Raw genomic sequence first — 13,155 nt, 5'->3', positions numbered from 1 at the left:
GTGAAAATGGACCACTTGCAAAGGCGCGAGCTATAAAGCATTCAATAAGGCTTTAAACGAGCTGATTAGAGAAGTTTGTACTCAAGAAAGTGCATGAAGACCCATTTGACCCGATTAAGGTTGGATTACCATAATTCAAGTCCAAGAAAGATTTACAAGACCCAATAAGAGCCATTAACAAGCCCATTTCAAATTTTTATAATTTAATTATGTAATTTTCGTTTTTATTCTCCTAAATAAGTGAGTAGGAGTTGTAAGAGTCATATGTTACTTGAACCCTGCTCATAAGTATGTCTAGATTCATAGTTTTAAGTCATGGAATTTAATGCCTTAAAGTTGATTGAATTAAAGTTGCATCTTTAATTCATGACTTTTGAGGTGTCTCTAAATCGCATATAAATAGGTGGCTTATGTTCTCATTTTGATCAATCAAGTTTGGAATAAAAACAATGTGAGTTTTATACTCTTTGTCGTTCTTTTTGGAACTTTAGGAACTTATCAAGTTATGTAACTTGTGGCGTTCAAAACTTATCAATCAACTTGGTGGGTTGGTTGTGGCGTTTCTATACCAAGGTTCTTGTCTCTTTATAGGCAATGGGTCGCGGTTTCCACCATCACATTACAACAACCAATAGAACGATCGGGCAAAGTGTGTTCAAACCTAGTTTTTGGGTGAGATCACATCATGTAGCCCAACTCAGCCCAGCATAGAGGGGATCTAAACTTACAGCCATAAAAGGCTTCAAAAGGTGCAACCTTGATACTAGTATGGTAACTATTGTTGTAGGAGAACTCAACTAAGGGCAAATGGGCATCCCACGACTTACCGAAGTCTATGACACATGCTCTCAACCTCTCACTCTGCCTATTTGTCTGAGGTGGTAAGTTGTGCTCATATCCAACTTAGTTCCAAGAGCTTTTCTGTAGTGACTACCAAAGTCTCGAGGTGAATCTGTTATCTCGGTCGGAGATAATGGACACAGGCACCCCGTGCAGAGGAATTATCTCTTGGATGTAGATCCGAGTAAGTCTTTCCATCTTGAAAGTTTCTTTGGTTGGCAGGAAGTGGGCGGATTTGGTTAATCGATCGACAATTACCCATATGGTATCGTATCCACTCGGAGATTTGGGTAATTTAGTGATAAAATCTATAGTAATTCTTTCCCACTTCCACTCAGGTATCTCCAGCTGCTGAAGCAAACCTGAGGGATTTTGGTATTCAACCTTCACCTTGGCGCAAGTCAAGCACTTGCCTATGAAGGTAGCGATCTATGCTTTCATGTTTGGCCACGAATATAACTTCTTGAGATCAGGGCACATCTTATCCGAACCTGGATGAACGGAGTATTTGGTCTTGTGAGCTTCGTTCATGACAATCCCTCTGTAACCACCGAGCTTTGGGGTCCAGATTCGATTCATGAAATAATAGACTCCGTCTCCCTTAATCTCTGAGTTTTTCTCCATTCCTCTCAAAGCTTCATCTGACTTGTTTTCTGGTTTTAGGGCTTCCAGCTAAGCCTCTTTGATTTGTGGATAAGTGGGAATGTATGGTCATGGTTAATGCCTTCACTTTACGACCTGATTACTCATTCTGACTAAGGGAATCTGCCACCACATTGGCCTTGCCAGGATGGTAGCGTATTTCGCACTCGTAATCACTAAGTAGCTCTACCCATCGCTGTTGCCTCATGTTCAACTCCTTCTAATCGAAGATATGTTGTAGGCTCTTGTGATCGGTAAAGACAGTACACTTGGCTCCATAGAGATAATGTTTCCATATCTTCAATGCGAAGACCACTGCTCCCAACTCCAGGTCATGAGTTGTATAGTTGAATTTGTGTGCTTTCAGCTACCTTGAGGCATAAGCAATAACCTTTCCTCGCTGCATGAGCACACAGCCTAAGCCTTGATTGGATGCATCACTGTAGACCACGAAGTCCTCCGTCCCTTCGGGCAGAGACATGATAGGTGTGCTACATAGGGCTTGCTTCAATGTTTGGAACATAGTGTCTTGCTTTTCACTCCAGCTAAAGGGTATACCTTTCTGAGTTAGGGTGGTTAGGGGCTTAGCAATCCTGGAGAAATTTTGGAAAATCCTGCAATAATAGCCAGCGAGGCCCAAGAATTGACGAATTTCTGTGGGCATTTTCGGTGCCGACCAATTCTCTATCGCATTGATTTTGGAAGGGTTCACGTGTACGCCTTCTTAGCTTACTACATGACTGAGGAAGGTTACCTTTCGGATCCAAAATTCGCACTTAGAGAATTTCGCATATAGCTTCTCAGCCCTTAGAGTTTCTAGCACTAGCTTCAAGTGATGTCTATGATCCTCCTCGCTTTAGGAATAGACAAGTATATCATCAATTAACACTATCACAAACTTGTTTAGGAAAGGGCGGCACACCCGATTCATCAGATCCATGAATACTGTCGGTGCGTTGGTCAGACCAAAGGGCATTACTACAAACTCGTAGTGACCATATCGAGTCTAAAATGTTGTTTTAGGAACATCGCTCTCATTCGTAACTGATGGTACCCTGATCTTAGGTCTGTTTTTGAGAAGAAGTAACTGGCTCCTTGAAGTTGATCGAAGAGGTCATCGATTCGGGGAAAGGGATAACAGTTTCTGACGGTAAGCTTGTTCAATTCGCGATAGTTAGTACACATCCGAAAAGATCCATCCTTCTTTTTCACGAATAAGATTGTGGCTCCCCAGGGTAAGGAACTCGGCCTGATGAATCCTTTGTTGAGTAGCTCATTGAGCTGGTTGGATAACTCTTGCATTTATGCTGGCGCTAGATGGTATGGGGATTTAGCTACGGGGGTAGCTCCAAGGATTAAGTCAATTCGGAACTCGACTTGGCGCTCAGGAGGGATTCCTGGAAGCTCTTCGGGAAAGACATCAGGAAAGTTGAAAACTTCGGGGATGCTCTCGAGGTCTTTAACTTCCCGTTTCTCATTCACAACATGAGTTAGGAACGCATGACACTCCTTTCTCAGATACTTTTGAGCTTTGATGCACAAAATGATACAGAGGTTTGAGATGAGTTTATTGCCATAAATCATGAGGGCTTCACCAGATGGTAGGTTGAGACGGATGGCTTTTTCATAACATAGGACATCAGCACGATTGGGGCTCAACCAATCCATGTCGATGATGATGTCGAAGCTCTTTATAAAAACCAACGTGTTGCACCTTTCATCACAACAAGTAGTAGTAAGTCAAGATAGATACTCCCTCTGGAGACAGTGTACCACGAATAAACTTTATGTTTTTACAATGTCGAATCATGGTGACAACCAAAGACACCAACGAGTGCTTTCCTGCAAGGATACCCCAAATTACAAACCTAAGATCTCTCATGACAATGAAGGAGTACTACCCAAGAAACGAAAGTTCTGGAACAAGAAAAAAGGCCCGACTGTGACAACCCAAAAATTTCCGTTAGTTTTAACGTCGAAATTAAGTACGTCAAAAATTAGCCAAATTTATCCCAAAATATTTTTGACCGGATTTAAACCCGTTGGAATATTTTAAATAATATTCGTCAAGAGAACCAAAATTAAGGAGGTATAATTTTAAAATTTGCCGCGTTTAACGGTAGTCGTGAAAAACCCTGTTCGCGGTTGGTGTCAGGTGGACCCCCAACCAGGCCATAAACTCCACCCTATATAAGGGTTGAGTGGGTTTCATTCCAACCCTTTTTAAACCTTAGGAGTCTTTCTCTCTCTACTTTCTCTCTCTACAAATCGGGTTTTGGTCAAAAATCGCCCCTTCGAGCTTCAAATCTGTAAGTTAACCTTCCTAGCTTGTTTTTTTTTTTTATCTCATCTAGCTTGCAAATTCGTGGCTTAAACATCCAAAAACCCCAAGAACAAGAGTTTACGGTCTTTGGAGCATCCCAAAACCGTAAACACCTTGAAAGAGGGTTTTGGTGCCCAAAAACCCTTCCAAACCACTTCTAATGCTTAGTAATGACTTAGGGGCTTACATGAAAGGACTTAGAACACCAAAATCTTAACATATGGGGAGTAAACATGATTTTACGGTCTAAGAACATTCTTGGACCGTAAAGCCATCTTCAAGGACCTTAAACACCTTTTTGGGTGTTAAACAACCCCTTAAACACCTCCAAAAGCTTCTATGAGCTTCCATGAGTGCCTAGAGCCTTGTAATCCTTCATTTGATGCACCAACACACATGAATCATGGACTCACATGAGTTTATTGCCATAAACTCATGTGTTTAAGGTAGTAAACTCCCCAAGAACACCTTCATAGCCAGTAAACACCTTTCCAAGGTGTTTAAGTGCCTTTAACACCTTCTTATGCTCATATAAGTGACTAGAACCTTGCCTACATAGCCTAGAACCACCAAAGCATAAACGAAATGGACTAACATGAGTTTACTATCGTAAAATCATGTGTTTATGGCCGTAAACTCCTCAAGGAGTGGCCCATGGACCGTAAACTCCCTATTGTGTCCATTTTGAGCCCCAATCACTTCCTTAGCCCTTGATTCGACTCTAGCATGATTCTATGAGTGAGATAAGACCTTTAAACATCCCATGACACCACTACCATGAGTTTACGGTTGTAAAATCATGGGGGAAATGGTCTAGAAACCGTAAACACCCATAAGGGCCATTAGTTGAAAAGTAAACTCCAATGTGAGTCCATACACACCTTATATGCAACCCTTGGTACTCCTAACACTTGTAGCAAAGTGTTTTTATGTAGTAGGACTTCATTACTTGCTTAATTAGTTATTAAATGACTAATTAGATACTTAAATGTATCATTACATGTTAAATAGGATTCGCGTGTGTGGTCAAGTCCTCACTTGACACTTAGCATCCTATACCGTCCATTCATCTGAAACGCCAACGTCAGGTGAGTTCATACCCCTGAATTAACCTTTTAAATGTTTTTACATGATTTTATGGGGGAGGGGGGAATACAAGTTAAAACATGCTAGTTATCATATCAATCATATGTGATTAATAACCCGCATGGAAAAGGATTTATCATACTTTCAGTTGTTTTACCAAGTATAATACTATAGGTGGTTTTCCAAAACGTCTTTACTTGTTTAAACCTTTTCTCAAATTGTCTCTCACGTTGTATGTTTTACTTCAAAACCAGTTACAACAGTATTTTAAACAAAGGTTTTCTTTACTTATATTGTTTTATCAAAATTACATTCAAAACTTGTTTATGAAAGGTTTTCAAAGGATTTACAAAGGTCTTCAAGCTTATTTTACAAAAGGATAACAAGTCACAATTTTCTTAAGTGTAAAGGTTTTCCAAAGTTTTCATCAAAGTTTTCTTCTATGCTTCTATGCTTCTACTTCGTTAAATGCATGCCTGTACATGTATAGTTATATAAATAATGTTTAAAGGACCTAGGAAGGCTAGTTCGCCCTATTTCCTTTTCCTCGTTGGGATGTGGTCTGGTGGGTATCGGATATCCGTCTGAAGGTTGTTTAAACATTAGTTATATATATCATGTATACACGTATAGACATAAAGGTTTACAATGGCCAGTTCATTTCCCTTGGGTAGCAAAGGCATCCTTCCATTCATCATTCATAGATCAGAGACACTGGTAACTATTATAGGAATAGTTAGGAGGTTCTATTCACTCTTTCTAGTACGAGAATTCCAAAGGACTCAGTTCATTCGCGAGTCTATATCATTTCTCCAGCGCCTCTAATAGAATTCAGAATACGAGATGCATCTTCAGTACACGGATCTCCCCGTCGTCAAGTTGGTAACCAGAGTCTCCTGGAGGGAGAGCGGGCATTGTGTGTATAGATCTATACGGGACTGACACTCCCGCACCCTGCCTGCTAGCTACAGTCCACGGCCTACCAAGCCAAGGGGTGACAAATGTCACATTTATTCCGACGCTTGCAGGGCGTCAAGTACTCTAGTGTCAATCAGTATGGTTATGAGTATCTCCATGTTTACCTTATCATTCATGGCCTTAAGGTAACAAGAATTAACACTGTATTCTTGAAACAACACTCTTAGGATTACTCTTTGTTTTAGACCTTGCTAGTTGTATCGTTCATGTGATACTGTCTGGGGTCTGTGTTTCTTTGTTTTAGACCTTGTTAGTCGTATCGTACATTTGATACCGCCTGGGGTCTGTGTTTTCTTTTGTTAGACTGAGCCAGGCGTGTCATTCATTCGATACTCTCCTGGAGTCTATGATTTCTTTTGCCTTAGTCAGCAGTATTTTTTGTTGAGGCTTATGTTATTTTCCCCTAGTATTTTTACTAGTGATATTCTCCTACTTTCTTTAAAGTCAAATACCGTATTTTGGGTAATGATAGTATTTCAGGGAAAATTTCTCTTTAAAACATAACACTGTCGATTCTTGGTAGAAGACTGCTTTTAATTAGAAAATATAGGATTTTCTGGAAAGGACGCTAATACACCGTAGATTCTAAACTACTACTTTTTATAAAGTTATTTTGAATAAAATGGTTACTTACACAAATGACACTAAATACTTATGAACTCACCAGCATTAGACAGGTATATCCCAGGAGCTTTTGGCAAAGTCAGTCTAGAACCGAGCTGCATCTATACTAGTTTATGTATTACTTTAATGTCTCTATGAAATGTAACTTATGTAAAACTATTACTATTAATGCAATGGTTTTTGTACTTTGATTACTATACTGCATATGTTGTGATACTTGACATGACGTCATCCACCTCAGAACGTTTCTGCCGTTCCGGTTTTGGGGTGTGACAGATTGGTATCAGAGCATTGTTTATAGTGAGCTCAGTATATCAATTCATAAAAGATATACAGCCTATAAATACATAGGGATAAAACACTCTGACCAACAATTATACTTTAAAATATAACCATATTTTACCAAAGTATAAGAACATCCAGAATCTAAACACTCAAACACAAGTATCACAAGAAGAACAAGAATAAAAGTCTTCGGATGTTGAGCATTACCGTCAAACCTGGCCAATTATGTAATCGTAAGCTGGAATAAATGTAACCTGATCAACTACATTTATTCGAGATACGATGAACGTGTGCTTGGGAGTGATAGTGGTGTTGCAACAAGTCTGAAACTTACCAACTAGGAATTTAAACACAAAGTTTAAAATACTATGGGAGTATTTTGGAATACTAAAAGACTCACATTAATCCCAGAATCATATTCAGAAGTTAAGAAACAAACAAGAAATTAAAATACCATTGGGGTATTTTAGGATCCATAGATAACCTTGTGTAAAGAACTAAAAAGATCCTTATTGATATACCTACAATTACAGAGGGTATACTCCCAAGATTATATATAATAAGGATCCCATAGATTAAGAATGTGTGGTTTCGCTCTACTTCCTTTTCCTCGTTGGGATGTGGATATAGAGTAGTATCACATATTCGTAGGCCTATCGAATCTAAGCTATATATGATTTGTGTACCCTATGTAATGGTAGCAGGACTCGATATGGATCACCCAGTGAAATGTTAATAATCTCTTTGGATTCTTTAGACATTTCCATTCTCGCACGAACCCTGTAGAAAACCCTATCCACTTCAGTACTCGACGGAAGAGTTGATTCAGACCCAGAAGAGGTTCATTGAGAAGATTTCCAGTTCGGAAATAAATGAACCAAGACGAGACTACTGAAACCACCAAGTGCCTATACCTTTTAGGGACATCAGTGGGAAATTTGCCTGAACTTTCGAGATTCCAGTCATCCATCATGAAGTGATGACACCCAGGGTCAGGATCAGAAGTAAGACGGAGTAGAGATTGAGTATGTCTACACGAGGAGAGAACCCTAGGTATCTATCTAAAGAAAACCAATGTCGGTCTCAGTCTAGGATAGAGGTAGACAGAGGGAGCCAGTACAGGGAACCCGAGAAGTGTATTTTCCTTGTTATAATCACGCTAATACACCCATAAAATAATACAATTTAGTGAGTTAGTGATTACACTACTCACGCTATGTGTTAGGTAAATCGCCTTTTCCCGTTGCAAGTAATACGATTAGAGTGGATCCCCACACCTCTATTGAGAGTGTTTAGCCATAAGTCTTCATGAGCCTTTCTTCCCGCGATCTTCGTTCCGAAATGTTCTCAAATCTTTCCAAGCCGGAGAGTGAACCTTTCCTAGTATAAAGGTAACTTAGTAGGAACGACTCCCATCTTATGGCTTTTCCGATACTCATACCCCTACCTTGAATACCCAGACTACATCATAGGGATGTAGGTCGACACTCAGACAACCAATATCCGAGGCATGGGAAAAATTTATGCCTAATATAGTAAGGATAGATACGTCTAAGGGTTAAACATCGTCTCTCGTCAGCTTGTGTTCCTTTCCGTGTAGGAAAACCATGCCTCCGAAGAAGCATAACCCATCTGCTGGCAAGAAACCGACTCTCCTATTCGATGAAGCTACTTTCCAGGCTGCAGTCTCGGCAGCCGTTGCAGCTGTCATGGCTCAACTGAATGCTAACAACGCCAATGTTAGCTAGAGCCCTATCGGGAATTCCGATCCAAGTAATGGGCAGCAGCAACCAACCTCTGTGTACCCAGCCACCCAAGAACCTCAACCAAATCCACTGAAGAGGAAGTTCAAGATCGAGGAGGGAAGTACCTCGACTCAAGGACCTTTCGATGGGCAACGAGCTGAGACAGTCAATACCCCTGCCAGCCCTTCCATCCCGACTTCAAGAAGACCATACCTAGGAAACCTTCCCCACTGCAGCAAGTGTAGCTACCATCATCATGGTATATGCCGGGAACTCTTTTGTGCTAGGTGCAACATGAAGGGGCATACTGCTCGCGTCTGCAGAACCCTGATTAAGTTCATCACATCAACCACCAATGTGGCGACCAATCCAGTTTGCTGTCTATGTGGTGAGATTGGACGCTTCAAGAAGGACTGTCCAACCGAAGGAAACGACAAGGCGCAAGAGGAGTCTAACTCTAAATTCCTAGGGAGAAGCATCGACGAACCCAGTAGATTTTGGTACGTCTCTCAATCCTAGATAACTAACCAAAAACATTAAAAGGCTAATCCTAAATGTAAATACTTCCCCGTTAAGGCGAAAGTCGCAGCACTGTTATAAGATTTAGAGTTTTATCAGGTAAAACTATAATTGGTAGATATATATGTTACGGCCGTGTATAATTGAGATGGATAGACCTAGAGTGAGTGATGCCGCCTCATTTCCTGTTCCTCGTTTGGTTGTGGATTTAGGGCGAAGTCGCTCAGTCAACAGTCCTCCCCACCTTAATTATACATGACTAGTATATGTTAGGAGATTATAGAAAGGCCTTGAGAGAATCCATTCATGAAAGGTACTTTACTCAGAAACACTCAGGACCCTCTATAGTTCCGCGTCGACTCTATCAGTCCAAGTATCCGCGACAGTGATACACGGGACAAAACCCGAGACGCCTAGAATGTGTGTGCCCATTCAGCACATGGCCGTATCGGCCCTCATTCTATATCATGTCGATGTATGCCAACTTCGACGCCCCTATCAATCTTGGTTTGACTTCGTGCAACCATATGTAAATCCTAGTGCTGTGTAAAAAGAACTTTCACCGTAGCCCTTTCGGCAAATAAAGGTTCTTCCGAACCTAAAAATAATGAAAACTAATGCGATCCATCAGTCGTCCCTCTTATTTCAAACCTTCCGAAGTACCCATGAAAAGGGTACCGCGCGCTGTTAACCAACCCTTCTTAGACAGATAGGAACTGAAGCGAAAGACACTGCAGGTATTCCAGAAGACGATAACCACCCGAAGCATACTCCGTAGATCCCCCAGAAAGACCCTTCGCACCTCACAATCAGGTTCGTGAATCAAGAGGATAGAACTCATGGGACTGACTACTATAACTGAGTATATGCATAAGGGTGGTATATAATTTAGATCAAAAAGATTTACGATGTGTGCTTCCTCCCTACTCCCTGTTCCTCGTTGGGTTGTGGGTTTGGGGTGGAGTCGCACAACTGAACATCCTGCCGATCTCAATTATATACGGCTTGCATACACCAAGTATTAGTGGTTAAGCCAAGTATGAGCTCTACCACGAACCTCATAGTAAAACCCTTCATCCTATCCCATGGAGTGGGAGCTAGAGTCAAGGGAACCCCTACGGGTTGAGCTACTATAATGACCACAAATTCGAAATTTGTTGTCATCCCGGTTAAGCCAACATAGTGGCTAACACCCTCAGTTGGTAAGGGAATCTGAGTCGTAAGATGTCAAGTACGTTGACTACGACCATCCACTCACGCTTAATCCCTCGAATTAAGCATCTCAGCGGGTATCCCAGAAATCCAGAAGCGGCGATACGTTAACCCATGAGAAGAGTGGATGAAGAGATTATAAGTTCCGAGTGACGAAACCCTATACTTCTAAGACTTAACCCAAAACAAGAAAACTCAGAGCCCCTGGAAGAGTAGTTGCAGAAGATGCTCGCGCTACTCAGGTACTTCGTCCTCCTTGTTACTGACAAGTAGTGCCTAGGACACTCCGCCTCCTCACATGGTAGAAGTCACCGTCGCCTAGTAGATGATAGACTGCATTCTTCGTAGTGAACACTAGAATGCCAAGAACCATAGGATAACCTCCGCAGCCAAGAATACTTGATTAAAGTGCGAAAGTAGGTTGCGTTAAGCCTTGTAACCCATATCCCGAAGAGATTATAGACTTGACACCAGTCTAGGTGTTAGTCGATGGGTTATACAAGAGCACGCGCTTTCTGCAACTGAAATAAACCAATGCCTTAGAGAATATGACATGTCTTAGAGATTCATTGGATTACTAGGTGTTCCACGAATACTATCTCGCACAGAAATAGTAGAACCACCTCCCGAGATAGTCCAACACTTCAGAAAATCTCTAAGGATTGAGTTAGCCCGGAGCAGAGCCTGCTGTTCATGAAACAGCAAGTCAAGTAAGAGCATGATCCTTTCCCGTTAAGGATCATATTGTGAAAGCACTAAATAGACGATAATGTAAAGTTAAAAACTTTCTAAGCACTCGTCCGGTGAAACCCTATCTCCCCGACCCTGTGAGTTTCCGATAGAAACGTCTCAAGAACCAGAAGTGCAGATTCGTTTCACACTAGGTTGAGATAGACCCCTGCAGCAAGCAGATACCCTTAGACATGCAATCCATCCGCTGATCTAGAAAACCTCTGAAATCCAATTGTCAGGAAACACGAATCCAAGGACAACCTGAGCTTTCTAAGAACCAACCTGAAGGACTACACTCCCAGTTTGAGAGAACATTTGGAACTTCAAAATGGCGATCACACCAGTGATGATCTCACCATAGATGTGCATTATGTTCTAAGAACCGAAAAGCTCTATCTTCCCAAGAGCTTAGGACCATCCGAGATTCTCTATAAGAATTGGTCCAACCTTTGTCAGACCATGACTGCTTTTGGAATTCCATAAATTCCACCGTAGTCTATTCACGTCCCCAGCATGGACATAGTATTTGTCCGACGTGACTTGTATAAAACCACTTGTCTTAACAACAATCATTGGGAACCCTAACTTCGTAGAAAAACCTGTAGAAAACTGTGTGCCGAGGGATCAAGCGAGCGTAACGAATCCGCATCCCACTAGTGAAGGTTCTCTGGAACGCCAAGCGAAGACCGGAGTTCACTTGGGAGTGCGAGGAACATTCGAATAAGAAGTGCCCTCACTTCATTACTCGATCATTCATGCCTACTTCTTTACCTAAACTCTAATTTCGGGACGAAATTCCCTCTAACGGGGGGATGATGTGACAACCCAAAAATTTCCGTTAGTTTTAACGTCGAAATTAAGTACGTCAAAAATTAGCCAAATTTATCCCAAAATATTTTTGACCGGATTTAAACCCGTTGGAATATTTTAAATAATATTCGTCAAGCGAACCAAAATTAAGGAGGTATAATTTTAAAATTTGCCGCGTTTAACGGTAGTCGTGAAAAACCCCGTTCGGGGTTGGTGTCAGGTGGACCCCCAACCAGGCCATAAACTCCACCCTATATAAGGGTTGAGTGGGTTTCATTCTAACCCTTTTCACACCTTAGGAGTCTTTCTCTCTCTACAAATCGGGTTTTGGTCCAAAATCTCCCCTTCGAGCTTCAAATCGGTAAGTTAACCTTCCTAGCTTGTTGTTTATCTCATCTAGCTTGCAAATTCGTGGCTTAAACATCCAAAAACCCCAAGAACAAGAGTTTACGGTCTTTGGAGCATCCCAAAACCGTAAACACCTTGAAAGAGGGTTTTGGTGCCCAAAAACCCTTCCAAACCACTTCTAATGCTTAGTAATGACTTAGGGGCTTACATGAAAGGACTTAGAACACCAAAATCTTAACATATGGGGAGTAAACATGATTTTACGGTCTAAGAACATTCTTGGACCGTAAACCCATCTTCAAGGACCTTAAACACCTTTTTGGGTGTTAAACAACCCCTTAAACACCTCCAAAAGCTTCTATGAGCTTCCATGAGTGCCTAGAGCCTTGTAATCCTTCATTTGATGCACCAACACACATGACTCATGGACTAACATGAGTTTATTGCCATAAACTCATGTGTTTAAGGTAGTAAACTCCCCAAGAACACCTTCATAGCCAGTAAACACCTTTCCAAGGTGTTTAAGTGCCTTTAACACCTTCTTATGCTCATATAAGTGACTAGAACCTTGCCTACATAGCCTAGAACCACCAAAGCATAAAAGAAATGGACTAACATGAGTTTACTATCGAAAACTCATGTGTTTATGGCTGTAAACTCCTCAAGGAGTGGCCCATGGACCGTAAACTCCCTATTGTGTCCATTTTGAGCCCCAATCACTTCCTTAGCCCTTGATTCGACTCTAGCATGATTCTATGAGTGAGATAAGACCTTTAAACATCCCATGACACCACTACCATGAGTTTACGGCCGTAAACTCATGGGGGAAATGGTCTAGAAAAAGTAAACACCCATAAGGGCCATTAGTTGAAGAGTAAACTCCAATGTAAGTCCATACACACCTTATATGCAACCCTTGGTACTCCTAACACTTGTAGCAAAGTGTTTTTATGTAGTAGGACTTCATTAATTGCTTAATTAGTTATTAAATGACTAATTAGTTACTTAAAT

This window comes from Lactuca serriola, chromosome 2 (genome assembly GCF_051521515.1).
Source record: "Lactuca serriola cultivar US96UC23 chromosome 2, Lser_US96UC23_V15, whole genome shotgun sequence".
In the NCBI taxonomy this organism is placed as follows: Eukaryota; Viridiplantae; Streptophyta; class Magnoliopsida; order Asterales; family Asteraceae; genus Lactuca; species Lactuca serriola.
This window is presented reverse-complemented; position numbering follows the sequence as displayed.